At 36.2% G+C, this 12,008-nt stretch overlaps 1 protein-coding gene across 1 annotated transcript in view; it reads left to right on the plus strand.

Annotated features, from left to right (window-relative positions):
- Positions 1-12,008, plus strand: part of DPYD (dihydropyrimidine dehydrogenase) — a 340,058-nt gene that overhangs the window by 177,843 nt on the left and 150,207 nt on the right. The gene's annotated exons all lie outside the window — the stretch shown is intronic.

Raw genomic sequence — 12,008 nt, forward strand, 5'->3', positions numbered from 1 at the left:
TCTTGGAGCTTCCAGCAGTGCGGTGTAAAGGTGAAACGATTTCTGTTTGTCTTTTTGTTTGTTTGTTGCAATTAAAGGATTTACACTCTTCCCTTTTATTCAACAACATTTTAAATATTAACCAACTAGTAACAGTAATGGTACTTTTTTTAAACATTGCAGTGAAAATGTTTTCTGTGAGGGATCAGAATGCAAAGGGAATGAGTAACAGCTTTATCAAGCAACTCATGAAAGGCTGTTTCCGTGCCAAGGACTGCCAAGATAAGCCATGGAAATTGAGTTCCAATTGCAATGTGATAATGTAGGTGTGAGCTTGAGACTGGGTGGGCAGTGGAAGAGAAAGATGGGAGCAACATAAAACAAGCCTATGGAAGGACTAGTTCTGCTGAAGGTTTGTAGTACAGAGATAATACTTCAGTAAGATGAAGTGGAAGAGGAAGGAGATAGAATAAATTCATGAAGACTGTGGCTTGGTGTGTCATCTAAAACAAATTCTCAAAGCAATTTTTATTGAAGTGTCTGTTCGGATTATTTGACCTGAGAATTGCATGTAGACTGGGCTTTCTGTTACAACAGTCAAATGGCAAAATGAGACTTAGAGCAAGTTTAGACAGTGAAACAAGCGGACAATTTTGAGAAATGTATTCCAGAGGAAAGAAACGGGATTTGGGTTGGGATTACTTGTGTTGGGAGGAAGAGGATCAGAGGGAAAGCCTGAGTAAGTGTGAATGATGGCAACGTGTTGTCAATTAATGACAAAGAGAAGCATGCAGTGAAGAGAGCTTTTGAAATACATTTGAAAATGAGGGAGTTTTATTCTTGATTCAGAGATGAGAAGTAAAAATGGATTAGTGGATTGAGACCTTAGCAGGAGAGAAAAGGAGAAAAGACAAGTTACTGTTTTTTTTTTTTACTCTGTCACCTCAGAAGGTGACCCTGTAACAACAAGGAAGGTCTAAAGACAAAGTGCTGTATTCCTAGAGCATAATGTAAAATATGTCAGGCTGGCTTCTTCTCGTGCTTACGCCTGAGGTACACCAAGGAAGTCAGCGTTCATTTGGATTGCAATGGAGATTCCAAACTACTTTACAGGGTTTCCTATTAAAACACTTTTTAGGACATAAATGTCATTCAAGTGCGTTTGTAACTGACTTATGCATATAACATACTGTCAACTGTAATTATTCAGTGCCTAGGCTGAAGGCAAGTACATAGCAAGTACTGAGATTTATTTATTAATCAGTGTTATTGCTGATATGCTTGCTGTCCTGCTAGACTGTGCATTGATTACTGGGTCTCTCAAGAGCTAAACAGACACTGACTGTGTTACAGCTTTGAGTGGTAATTCAGAAGGAAAGACTTGCATGTTGCAGGAAGTGATGATGGCACTCCAGTAAGCAGCACAGTCTCTCTGAATTGTTTCTGAAATGGTGACTGCAACATGAGTGTCGTGCTCTGGCTGAATGAATTGGGTGCAGATCTTTCTAGAGAGAGGATTTCTTGAATCATACATTGCAGTGTGCAGTAGCACTGTCCCACCAAAGTACTAGCTACTTTTCTACCATTATATTCTTCCCAATAGTGTACATCCCACGGGGGTAATGCCTTAGTATTTGTGATGATTTGAGATGCTTGGCTGCAAGGTGCTGCAGAAATAAAACTGCTCAGTTTGTAATACTATCATGGTAATTAATGCTACAAAAATAAATATTTCAAATGGAAAGAAAGGCTCAGGGAGGTACAGCAGTTCTTATCTGAGGAATGACTACTACACAAAGACTGCTCTGTTGACTTAATGCTGGAACAAATAATTAGCAGAGAGTTTGGGTTAATATAGGTTGGCATAACATGCTACTTTAAAAACAAACAAACAACAACAACAACAAAATAGCTTCCAATCGCATAGATGCAAATGTTAAGTTGTGTTTATCAGGGAGCAGAATGCTCTCGTGGTCTGCAGTACCTGTGGAAGTAGAGATTTCAGATTTACTGTCATACCAAGCTAGTAACAGATAACTGTGTAGCAGAGCCAGGAAAAAAGATTTCCAGATCTGAGCCTGAATTGCCAGTGGGAGCAGGTGGAGCTGCTCCCCAGATTAGTTTCCAGGAACAGAACCACTTCTGGGAGGAAGGGAGCTTGCTGGACACAGTTTTTGGCAGCTGAAACTCCTCTACTTCAGCCTTGGTTGTATGTGGTACAAACAGGATTCTGCGTTTATCCGTGTTGTTTTACTTAATCTGTTCTGTGTAGGTTTCACTTGTGATTCCCCTTCATATTTGCAATAGTTAAAGGCCAAGCATAAACTGCCTGAGCAACTGTAGGGAGCTAAGCAGAAGCAGAAACACTGCCTCTTCCAGGGCTGGTCACTGAACTCACCACCATGCTCTGTCAGTGGCATGGAAACCAGTGACTTCACAGAATCACAGAATTGTAGGAGATGGAAGGGACCTCCAGTGATCATCGGGCCAAAGCAGGTTCCTTAGAGCAGGCTGCCCAAGTAGGCGTCCAGACAGGCCTTGAATATCTCCAGAGAAGGAAACTCCACAACCTCCCTGGGCAGCCTGTTCCAGTGCTCCGTCACCCTCACCGTGAAGAAGTTCTTTCGCATGTTGGTGTGCAACTTCCTGTGCTCCACCTTGTGGCCATTGCCCCTTGTCTTGTCCCCACAAACCACTGAAAAGAGGTTGGCCAGAGAGGTTGACTAGAGGTTGACTTCCCTATTGACCTTTGGCATCCTTTGGCACTTAAGGTAAAGCAGTTGATGCAGGGTAAATTTGAGTGATGTTTAGCAAATGGAAAGCACATGCAGCCCATCTACAGATTTCCATGTGTTAACTGCAGTGTGGTGGAATAAGAACAAAGAAAGACAGATAAAGCATTGCAGGAGATCCAAGGACAGAGATAAAAGGACTCAGGTTGGAGAGCTGTGATTCTTATAAGACAGAGCATTCATTTCATATGAACTTCCACTCCTTTTCCCTCTTTCACTGTCTAGCACAAAAAACTCCTGTAAAATGCTAGGCTAGGGATCTCTGCAGCCCATGAGAGGCCCTGTGTTCTCGTACAAGCAAATTGTTGGATAGCACTTGTGCAATTGTAGCCCCTGGACCATAATTTACTCCCCCAGTTTTCCAAGCCCTCATCTGTCTTGACCTCACCTTGAAAGCATCACATGTTGCTACAGAGGGAGTTAGCATAGCACTAACTGTTTTGTACCATGCTCGCTCCCTTTTCAAACACCCACGTACTTTGCTGCATAATTGCCTTCATGACAACCTGTGTAGGGTTTTCTGTTTGTAGGGTGAGGATTTCAGCTGAGTGATTCAGCAAATGTTTTTTCTTGCATACTGCTCTATTGTTGAAAGGTTAAAAAAAAAAAAAAAAAAAAAAAGCTAATGAGAAATAGATGAAATTCCTTCAAAATAGTTGTGCCTTTAAGTATATAGCACTGTAAATATTTTAGAAGGTACTGGGTATTGTAGTATAATACAAGTATTAAATACAGGTTACTGTACCTGTATATGTTTATAGGTATCTGAGAAGAGGGAGGGTATTTTGTATTTACAAAACCAAACATGTATGCATAGCTGTATTAGTATCAAGTAGATTTAATTTTTTCCAGAAATGAGAATAGTTGCTTTTAAAATGGACTATCATGAGGCAAGAAAAACGGTAACAGAACAAAAAAGCCCCGTTACACACACCTTCTCCTACACTCACGACTTCACTCTTTCACTGCAGGATCAACAGCTCATTGCTCTGTTGGTTCAAGTAGTGTTTCTGTCTTATTCAGATAACTCTGTGCTGCAAACTGTTATTTGTAAATTCTCTTGGTGAGCTATTGAAGGGAATGGGAGAGCTGCATATCATGGAGTCAGCAAAGAAATGAATTTCAATCATTACCTCTTTTAGAACTTAGAAGAACAGAAAACTACCCGCAGAATGAAAAATCCGGTATTAATTAAACAAGTAACACAGAGCAGGAGTTTTTAGTAGAATTGTTATTCTGAGCTGGTTTATTTACTTTGAATTTATTGCTGAGTACTGTTTGGTACATCAAATTTACTTTAAAAACTGTAATCAGAAAGTTTGTATAAACATAGTACCAAAATAAACCAGAGGTTATATGAAGTTTGCATGCATTTTCTCTGTACATATCCACCACCACAGTGAGCTTATATCAGAAACCGAGGCTCCATCATCTCAATTCTGGCTTTGTTGTTCTTTCATTGCACTGTATGGGCTGCTAAGGAAGAGGAAAAACAACTGGGATAGCAGAAATATTTGCTTTGATTTTTAGATGCTTCCTTCACTTCTAAAATTTAATTCTGATTAATCAGATACATCTGTCTTTATTCTGTAGTGACATGCATTGATTTGTGATGCTGTCGCTTTCAATAATGTGGAAGCAGTTGCCTTTATTATGAGAACCGGCAGAAATCAACATGCAGACTAACTTCATTTTTAATCTTTAATGTTTTTTTCATTGTGTGTGAAGAAAGTTGCATGGATGATTTTAAAAACAAAGCTACAATTAAAACTAGATTATATCTGAATGAACCCATAGCAGAGAAAACTTTCTAGTTGTAATATATGTTTATAAAATTCACTGAAGTAAATTTTACAGTATGTTTTCAGAATCATTTCTAAATGAACACAATTGCTGGTAGAGAATTCATTAATTCACCTGGTGTATATATAGTACTTCTACGTGCTGCTATTATAATATACAGATTCTGCCACTGACTAGTTGTCTCTACATTTGCACTATGTACACCTCACTTTATAATTGAAGTGGTAAAGAAAAAAATCATAGTACAATGATGCATTGTTTTCCATAACATTAGTATTTCACAGAAGTGAATCTGTATTACAAAATGTATATTTTTGTATGATATTACAGCACAGTAATTTAGATTAAACTAGTTATAATTTATGGTGCCAAGCCAAAAAGCTATTTAAGATGCATTAAAATGCAGAACCATGACATTTGAAATTCTGATGTTCTTAATATGACAAAGGTTATTCTATGGAGTTTTGCTATAATATGAAATATTAATATTTCACAATACAGTTTTGATGAAGTACAATTTGCCTAGCTTGCATATGATAAAGAAATTAAATGCTTACCAGGGGAGTTCAGTGAGAATTAGAGCCCTGCCTGAACATCTGCTTGAAATGTTATTATCCTGTCCTACTGACAGCATTGCTCCCTCATTGTTTTTTGAGATTGACAGCTGAATATTGTACTGATTTCTGCAGCAAATATGTTTAGGTGAAGTTTGTTTCATTTTTTAGGAATTTAGAACATGCTTTTGATTTCCATCCCATAATTTTTTTTATACTCTTGACATTTGTAGGTGCCAGATTGAGGTCTAGTATGCTGTAGCAAAGATAGACCATTGACTTGCGACGAAATGCCAGTTGATATCTCAGTAAACAGAAATATTACTATTCTTTATTGTGTGGTCTGTATGAAAGCTGTATGAGCTTTCTTTGGGGAGACAAATGATCAGATTGTTAATGTCAAATATAAAAAGGACTGTTTGCCTTTCTACTAAATAACATCAGACAACTTTTATTAACTGCATTATTTGAACAGGAAAGTGGCCATTTTACAGGATTCCTTTGCATACAAAGCTCTGTAAGTTGAATTATTTATTGTTTTTACAAATGTGAAAATGATTATTAATGGTCTTAACATTCTTATGTGTTCTTTATATAAATTATTGTCTTCTATATTTCTGAAAAAAATGTTAATAAGAAATATCAGCTTGGTTGTTTCCCAATATTTACTTTTTTTTAGATCACTGCATAAAACTAGTATAGTTTAACAGATGATGTAAAAGACCAGAGAAATGCAATTGAGTGTAATTATTTTTTAACTGCTGTAACTACAACATTGTGTTTTATTTGAATATTTTTATACATAAAATGTGTTATCTGAGTGTAAAAAGGAAAAGATCATGCTGTGAATCTGAACAAATGGCATTTGTAATGTATTACTTTGAAGAAAAAAAAATAAGCCTCTGAACAAATGTCTACTTGCACTCTTCCTGTAGCATTAAATATGGCAGAAATGCTCGATTTCTGCTTCAATGAGAGCCACAGTATAGTCTACCTTGGTGAAATCTGTTGTTCCAAGGTGAGGAACACAATCTGACAACTCAGCAGTGGAAGAGAAGGAGGTATCTGTCACACAGGTGTGTGAGCAGTGTGTCAGTAGAACTCATTTGTGCTAAAGGAGAGATTTCTGCAAACAGAAGATCAGCAAGCCACTTTTCATATTTACACTTTTCCTTCCATTCACCCTCATGGAGCAGAGAGAGCTTGGCTGTAAAATTGTCTTATGCATCTTGAGCTAATTTCATAGATTCATAGAGCCTGTAAGCCAGCAATGACAAAGCTGTACACGAATCTGGCCATCAAAGGTAAAATTAGTTACATGTCAAAACTGGTTCTTGGTAGGCCACAGGTTCCTCACATGTAATTATCTAAGGATTCATTTTCCATTTGTCTATCTGGCTTTGTTTTTACAGAGTATTTAGAGATCCTTTATTTTTTATTTCATGTTCATTTTGAACTGTTTTAAAACAGTGCAGCAATAATGGACCAACATAATCTAAATTTGAAGATTAACCTTGTGCTTTGGGCATCTGGTAAATAAAAACTTGTTGTAAACCAGTATTTTAATGAAACATTTTGTGCACTTAAAGTGGCACAGCTGAGAAGCAGTTTTAGTGAAGTTTAGAAGAGTGTAAAGATTGTAATACTGAGTATTTTGTTTCATAAGCCTTTCTATAAAAATATCTACCAAAAGTAGGAGTCATAATATGTTGCATCTGGGAACTGGACCTAAGAGATGTCCTTTGTAATAATAGTCCAACTACTAGTTTATCAAACAGAATGGATGCAAATATGACAGTTGGCTAAAAGTCTCAATGGTACTTATTTTTATGTTGAAGAAGCTGCTCAGTTATTTACTACTGTTGTTTTGTTTACTTCCTTCTTAAAATGTATGCAAATATTTAACAAAAGAGAGATACAAAGAGCACACATGCATGATTTTTCAAAACTGCTAAGAATCTGTAGCTCCTGATGGCTGTATCTGAAGTACTCAACATTTTTGAATATCACATCCTTAGTAAACAAGATTCTGAAAAGCATGTACGCGACGTACTTGTGTCAAATATCATTCAGACACGATTTTCTGTAGTTGTTTCGTATGTCCTTGGAAGATTGTTAGTAATCTTGGCGCTACCTCAAGTAATTTTGTGTCTGAAAGGAATTCAGCTAAAAAGGCAGATTCAATGTAAGCTAGAAATTGCCAAGTGTAATTCTGAAATTTAGATTTTTTACACTTAAGTTTCATTCTCAGTTGCAGCCTATTTTTAGTATTTTGCTTTCTTCAAAACAACAGACTGCATAAAACCTTCTTTAGTGATATTAATCTGTTCAATAATTTATTAGAAAATTTGTGTTATATTTTTCATCATGATTCTATTTTTAAAATGCCTTTCCAAGACATTCACTGCGTAAGGTTGTATTTAACAGTTTAGACTTTCCTTCTCATAAATGACCTAAACTTATTTTTGTGGGTTGTGGGGAGATCTGTAACAATCTCTAGGGAGATTGTTATGATACATGGTAAGAGATATCCAGAGACTTTCAGGAAAAAAAAAAAATATTTTGTTATTATAGAATTCAGAAGTTTCTCCAATTTTTTTATCAAGTCATTGAGTGTCCCCCTCCACCCTTACCCCCATCCCTATTTGTCCAAACGCATGTTTCAGTGGTTTATCTTCCTCATTTCAACATTTGCATTATGATAAGATCTCCAGAATGTAATGACGTTGATAGGTGTCCTGAGGTACTGAAGGAGAACGAGGAAAAAGTCACCCTTACTCTTCAGTTGCTCCAGTTTATAGTCCAGCATCTGCATTTGCTGAGGTCTACATTTAAAATCTGTACGTGAAGTAGATAGCAGTGGCCAAATGTTGGCTTCTGCAGGGATCTAGGTGAAGCTTTGGGACTCCACCCCTGCTCACTAAAAATAATGGGCTGCAGGTTTATAGAGGAAGGTATGCTTCTAGCACCATGCCTTCTCCTCCTGGGCACCAGCTAGTTGCTTTTTGGTCAGCTGTGCACATGGTACAGATTGGCTGTTGGACGGATACTTTTCCCTCATCTCCTCCTGGGAAAAGAGAGCTGAAGCATCCCATACAGCCTTTGAACATGTCCACAGAAATACGGTCCCAAATTGACTCAGTGTGGACACTCTAAAATCAATGTCAAACATGTATGTACTGGTGCATAGATTATGTTAAAAAGTTTGCAGATGTAAACTGAAATGATATATCTCTAATCTAGTGTATATTTCCACACATAGATTTTTACAGGGTTTTTGCTTAATCATTTTTCAAGTGATTTTTGGTTATACCAGAGTAGCTCTTATGTGAAGCACAAGGCTTCCCCTAAAAGCTCAGGTTATCTCAAGTCTTCAATTCCCAGTTGGTCAATGGAACTTATAGGGCTCTGTTTAACATCTGATTTTCCACACAAAAAATTAAGAAAGCAAAGAGCTGCTTTTTAAATCTCATAGTGATATAATTGCATTTACTAATGACTGGCATTGTTGTAAAAGCAGAATGAAGTCCCATATGTTTAAAAAACATGAGAGGTTCTTATGTTAAAATACTTGTTACTAATGTAAATATATATGTCTGTGTATTGTAAATAACACTTCTTATCATTATTTGAGATTTTATAATTGTCCAAATATTTCACTACAATAGAGATTGTGCTTTTAGTAGACTTCATCCTTCAGTAAGAAAGTATAGGATTTTTGTGAATATCAATTCTAGATAATTGCATCAGGAGACAAATGTCTCCATTCCATGAACTTTCGAATTATTACTCCAAGAATTGTCCAAAATGCCATTGTCACAGCTAATTGAAAAATCCATTTTTTGGTCTACAGAAAAAGGAGCGCACATCTTTAATATTCTCTTAATATGTGTATTATGATGGTATTTAATTGTACATTTTCTCATTGTGTATTATAAGAGTGTCAGATTCATATGAGGGATTTTATACTACTTAAAATATACATATTTTTACTGAATTACGTTTATGCAATTAAGTTATTTTTAAATATTGACTTTTTAAACCTAAAGCTAATCTGCTTTTCTCTAACTTTCCTGGTACAATTTGGACTATGAAACAGTGAATAATGCTGGTTATAGCTACCAAAAGCAGCTAGCAGTACCTTTTAACAGTTTTCTACCATATGCATAAACTATATGCATAAAGTAAGTTTACACATTATTTCTTTAACTTCTTCTTGCATGACTTCTTTGATAATTCAGTGGAAACTAAGTTTTCAAACAAAATCACTGAAACATTATAAATGAAAATGACATAAAGTAATGTTGTAGCCAGCTGGTTTTTCATTAGCAGCTGACCTGCTATTGCTATAAAAACCAGAGTCTTGGCTAGACGTCAGTTCAATAAATGAACAGGCTATCTATTGATTTTTCTCTCTCTTGTTATGTAATATGATTTTCCCTCCTTTGCAAGGGTTGCTGTTGTACAGGATGGCGCTGGGATCATGGTCGTGGTAGCGTACTGGAATGTGTGGAGTAAGGAAGGCTGTCACAGCAGTCAATAAGATCTGAGAGGTGTTGACTAATTGCCTGCTAATTACACAGTAAATTGTCTAATTAAGCTGATGGTTAATTAGGGTACGCTCGCACAGCAGTCTTGTGGAATTTTTGTCTGATGTCTGGGAAGCAGCTTGTGTAATTGGCAAACTGGTAAGGACTGGCAGAGAACAGGACTGGAAAGCACGCTGCCAGTAGATGACAGAATAAGGATGCATTTGCACAAAGGTTGTCATGTAAGCACTGAGGGGTTTGTTAGCCTTCTCCAGCTACATGGCAGTGGGCTCAATGAGGAATTTATCTGAAAGCTACTGGAAAGTGTAAATTAAATACAGTTTAAGCATGTAATGTTTGAAAAGCAGTGGCAAGTATTCTTCTCATGTTTTAGGCAGAATTTAGACTTAAGATAATTTCCTTCAAAATTTTGGCTAATGAACACAGAAAGCCAAAATTAATGTGTAGAGAATTTCGCCAAGCTGCACAATTTGACCAGGGCAATAATCATTGCATTGTAATTTATTCAGTGGAGTCACAAAATGGTATTGTTTCCTGGGATACTCTATTTGTATGTTGATGTTGAAAAAGTATGTCTGTTAATAAGGATGCTCACCAATCACCATAACCATTGTCTATGATATTCTGAATCCTCATTAGGCTTTGTATCCATCCCTAGCTGTGACAGAGTATGAACAGGTCATAGTGGTGTTCTCAATTAAATGTGTACGAGCTATGCATAAATATAATACAATTAATAAAAGTTTCTGGATTCCACGTTCTGACCCAAAGACCATGGAAACAGTTGAGAGTATTAAACAATGAGAACCTGGACAGTAGTGGAGTGCAGAGACCAATTCAGTGGAAGTGTCAATTTGCTGAGATTTAAATGTATAATTTGGTAAAGTAACTTGGTACATGCACTACCTTAAAGCTAATTACAAATGCAAGCTTCCCACAGAATCAGGAGCATAGTACAGTACAAGATTGGGTCTTTACATAATTCAGAGGTTTAACTTGAGCTAAGTATCAAAATATCTGAGGAAAAAAAATAGCTCTTTTCTATATAATGAATTTAATCTAAAATGGTTTAAAGGTTTGTACGTATATTTATTTATTTAAGTATGCTTTGATATCACTTGAGCAAAATAAAGCTTAATGTCCACTTTCAATCATGGAAATTAGATATTGTTTCATAGGTCCCCATCTTTTTACATTTTATCATGTGCAATTCTTAGTTCAGACATGGTGCCTTCCTCTTTCTGGAACAAATAAGAAAACAAAGTGAATTCAAAATCTGGATTGATGGGTAAACAGTTGATCTTTAGATTTATTTTTAAATTTGTCATAAATATGTCTTCTCCCATACAAATAGAATCTTAAAAACAAAACCCACAAAATTTGAGGGTGTAAATCATGCTTTCTTTGAATTAACTAAGGCATTTTTATCCCATGGTCTTGCTGCTTCTACTTCCTTGCACATGCATGGTTAATTGTGCCTTTATGTAGCACCCTTTATGTTGTGAGGTTTTGCTTATGATTTTTCCTTCAAAAATAACTAAGCAAAATCATTGTGGTTTCTCACTGTGTCAGTCATCAGACATGGAACTCCAAACAGTGAGGGCAAGCTACAGGGCCTTAAACCTTCTCTTGGAGGATTATAACGATACTTGCAATGCTGCTCCTCTGTGTATATTTGCACAGACCAGAATGCTGCAATTCCTCTGCATCCAATTCTGTGAATTTTTGCATAAAGTAAAACAAATGTAATTCATTGATTCAATTCATTAGTATCCATGGAGGCTATATATACATCTAATTTTCCTTTGAATAAACCATTTTTTATATTTGTATTTATCTGATAGTTACATGTATTTCCATATCCATCTGCACATGTGCAAAAACAGGTCTCCTCAGTTCATTTTGCCTTACTACTTTTTAAGGATTTTTCCTTAAAAGTATTAGAGAAACTATTCTTTTTGTCTCTGGCATCGTGTTCAGGAACAAAGCTCACTTCTGCAGCCAACTGCAGGAACTGAAAGTACACAGTGCAACCATTACACTTGCTTTTGTTTTCTGTCATGGGACAGCTAACAGATATGTTGCTAATACATTTTATTCTCTGAAGACAAAGGAGTTCAGAGGATAATTGTTACCTTCTTACATTCTTCCAAAAGAATTTCTGATACATAATAGTATGATCTCCAGTTTAATAAATTGCACAAACATAGAGAAAGAAAGATACATCAAGTAATTCACATAGTGAATGCATAGTATTGTGAACACACAGTACATTTATATATGTAAAGCCCTCTTACAACATCATAATCTATAACAAAAATTATGTGGCA

Source organism: Netta rufina (assembly GCF_964035555.1).
Source record: "Netta rufina genome assembly, chromosome: 8".
Taxonomy (NCBI): Eukaryota; Metazoa; Chordata; class Aves; order Anseriformes; family Anatidae; genus Netta; species Netta rufina.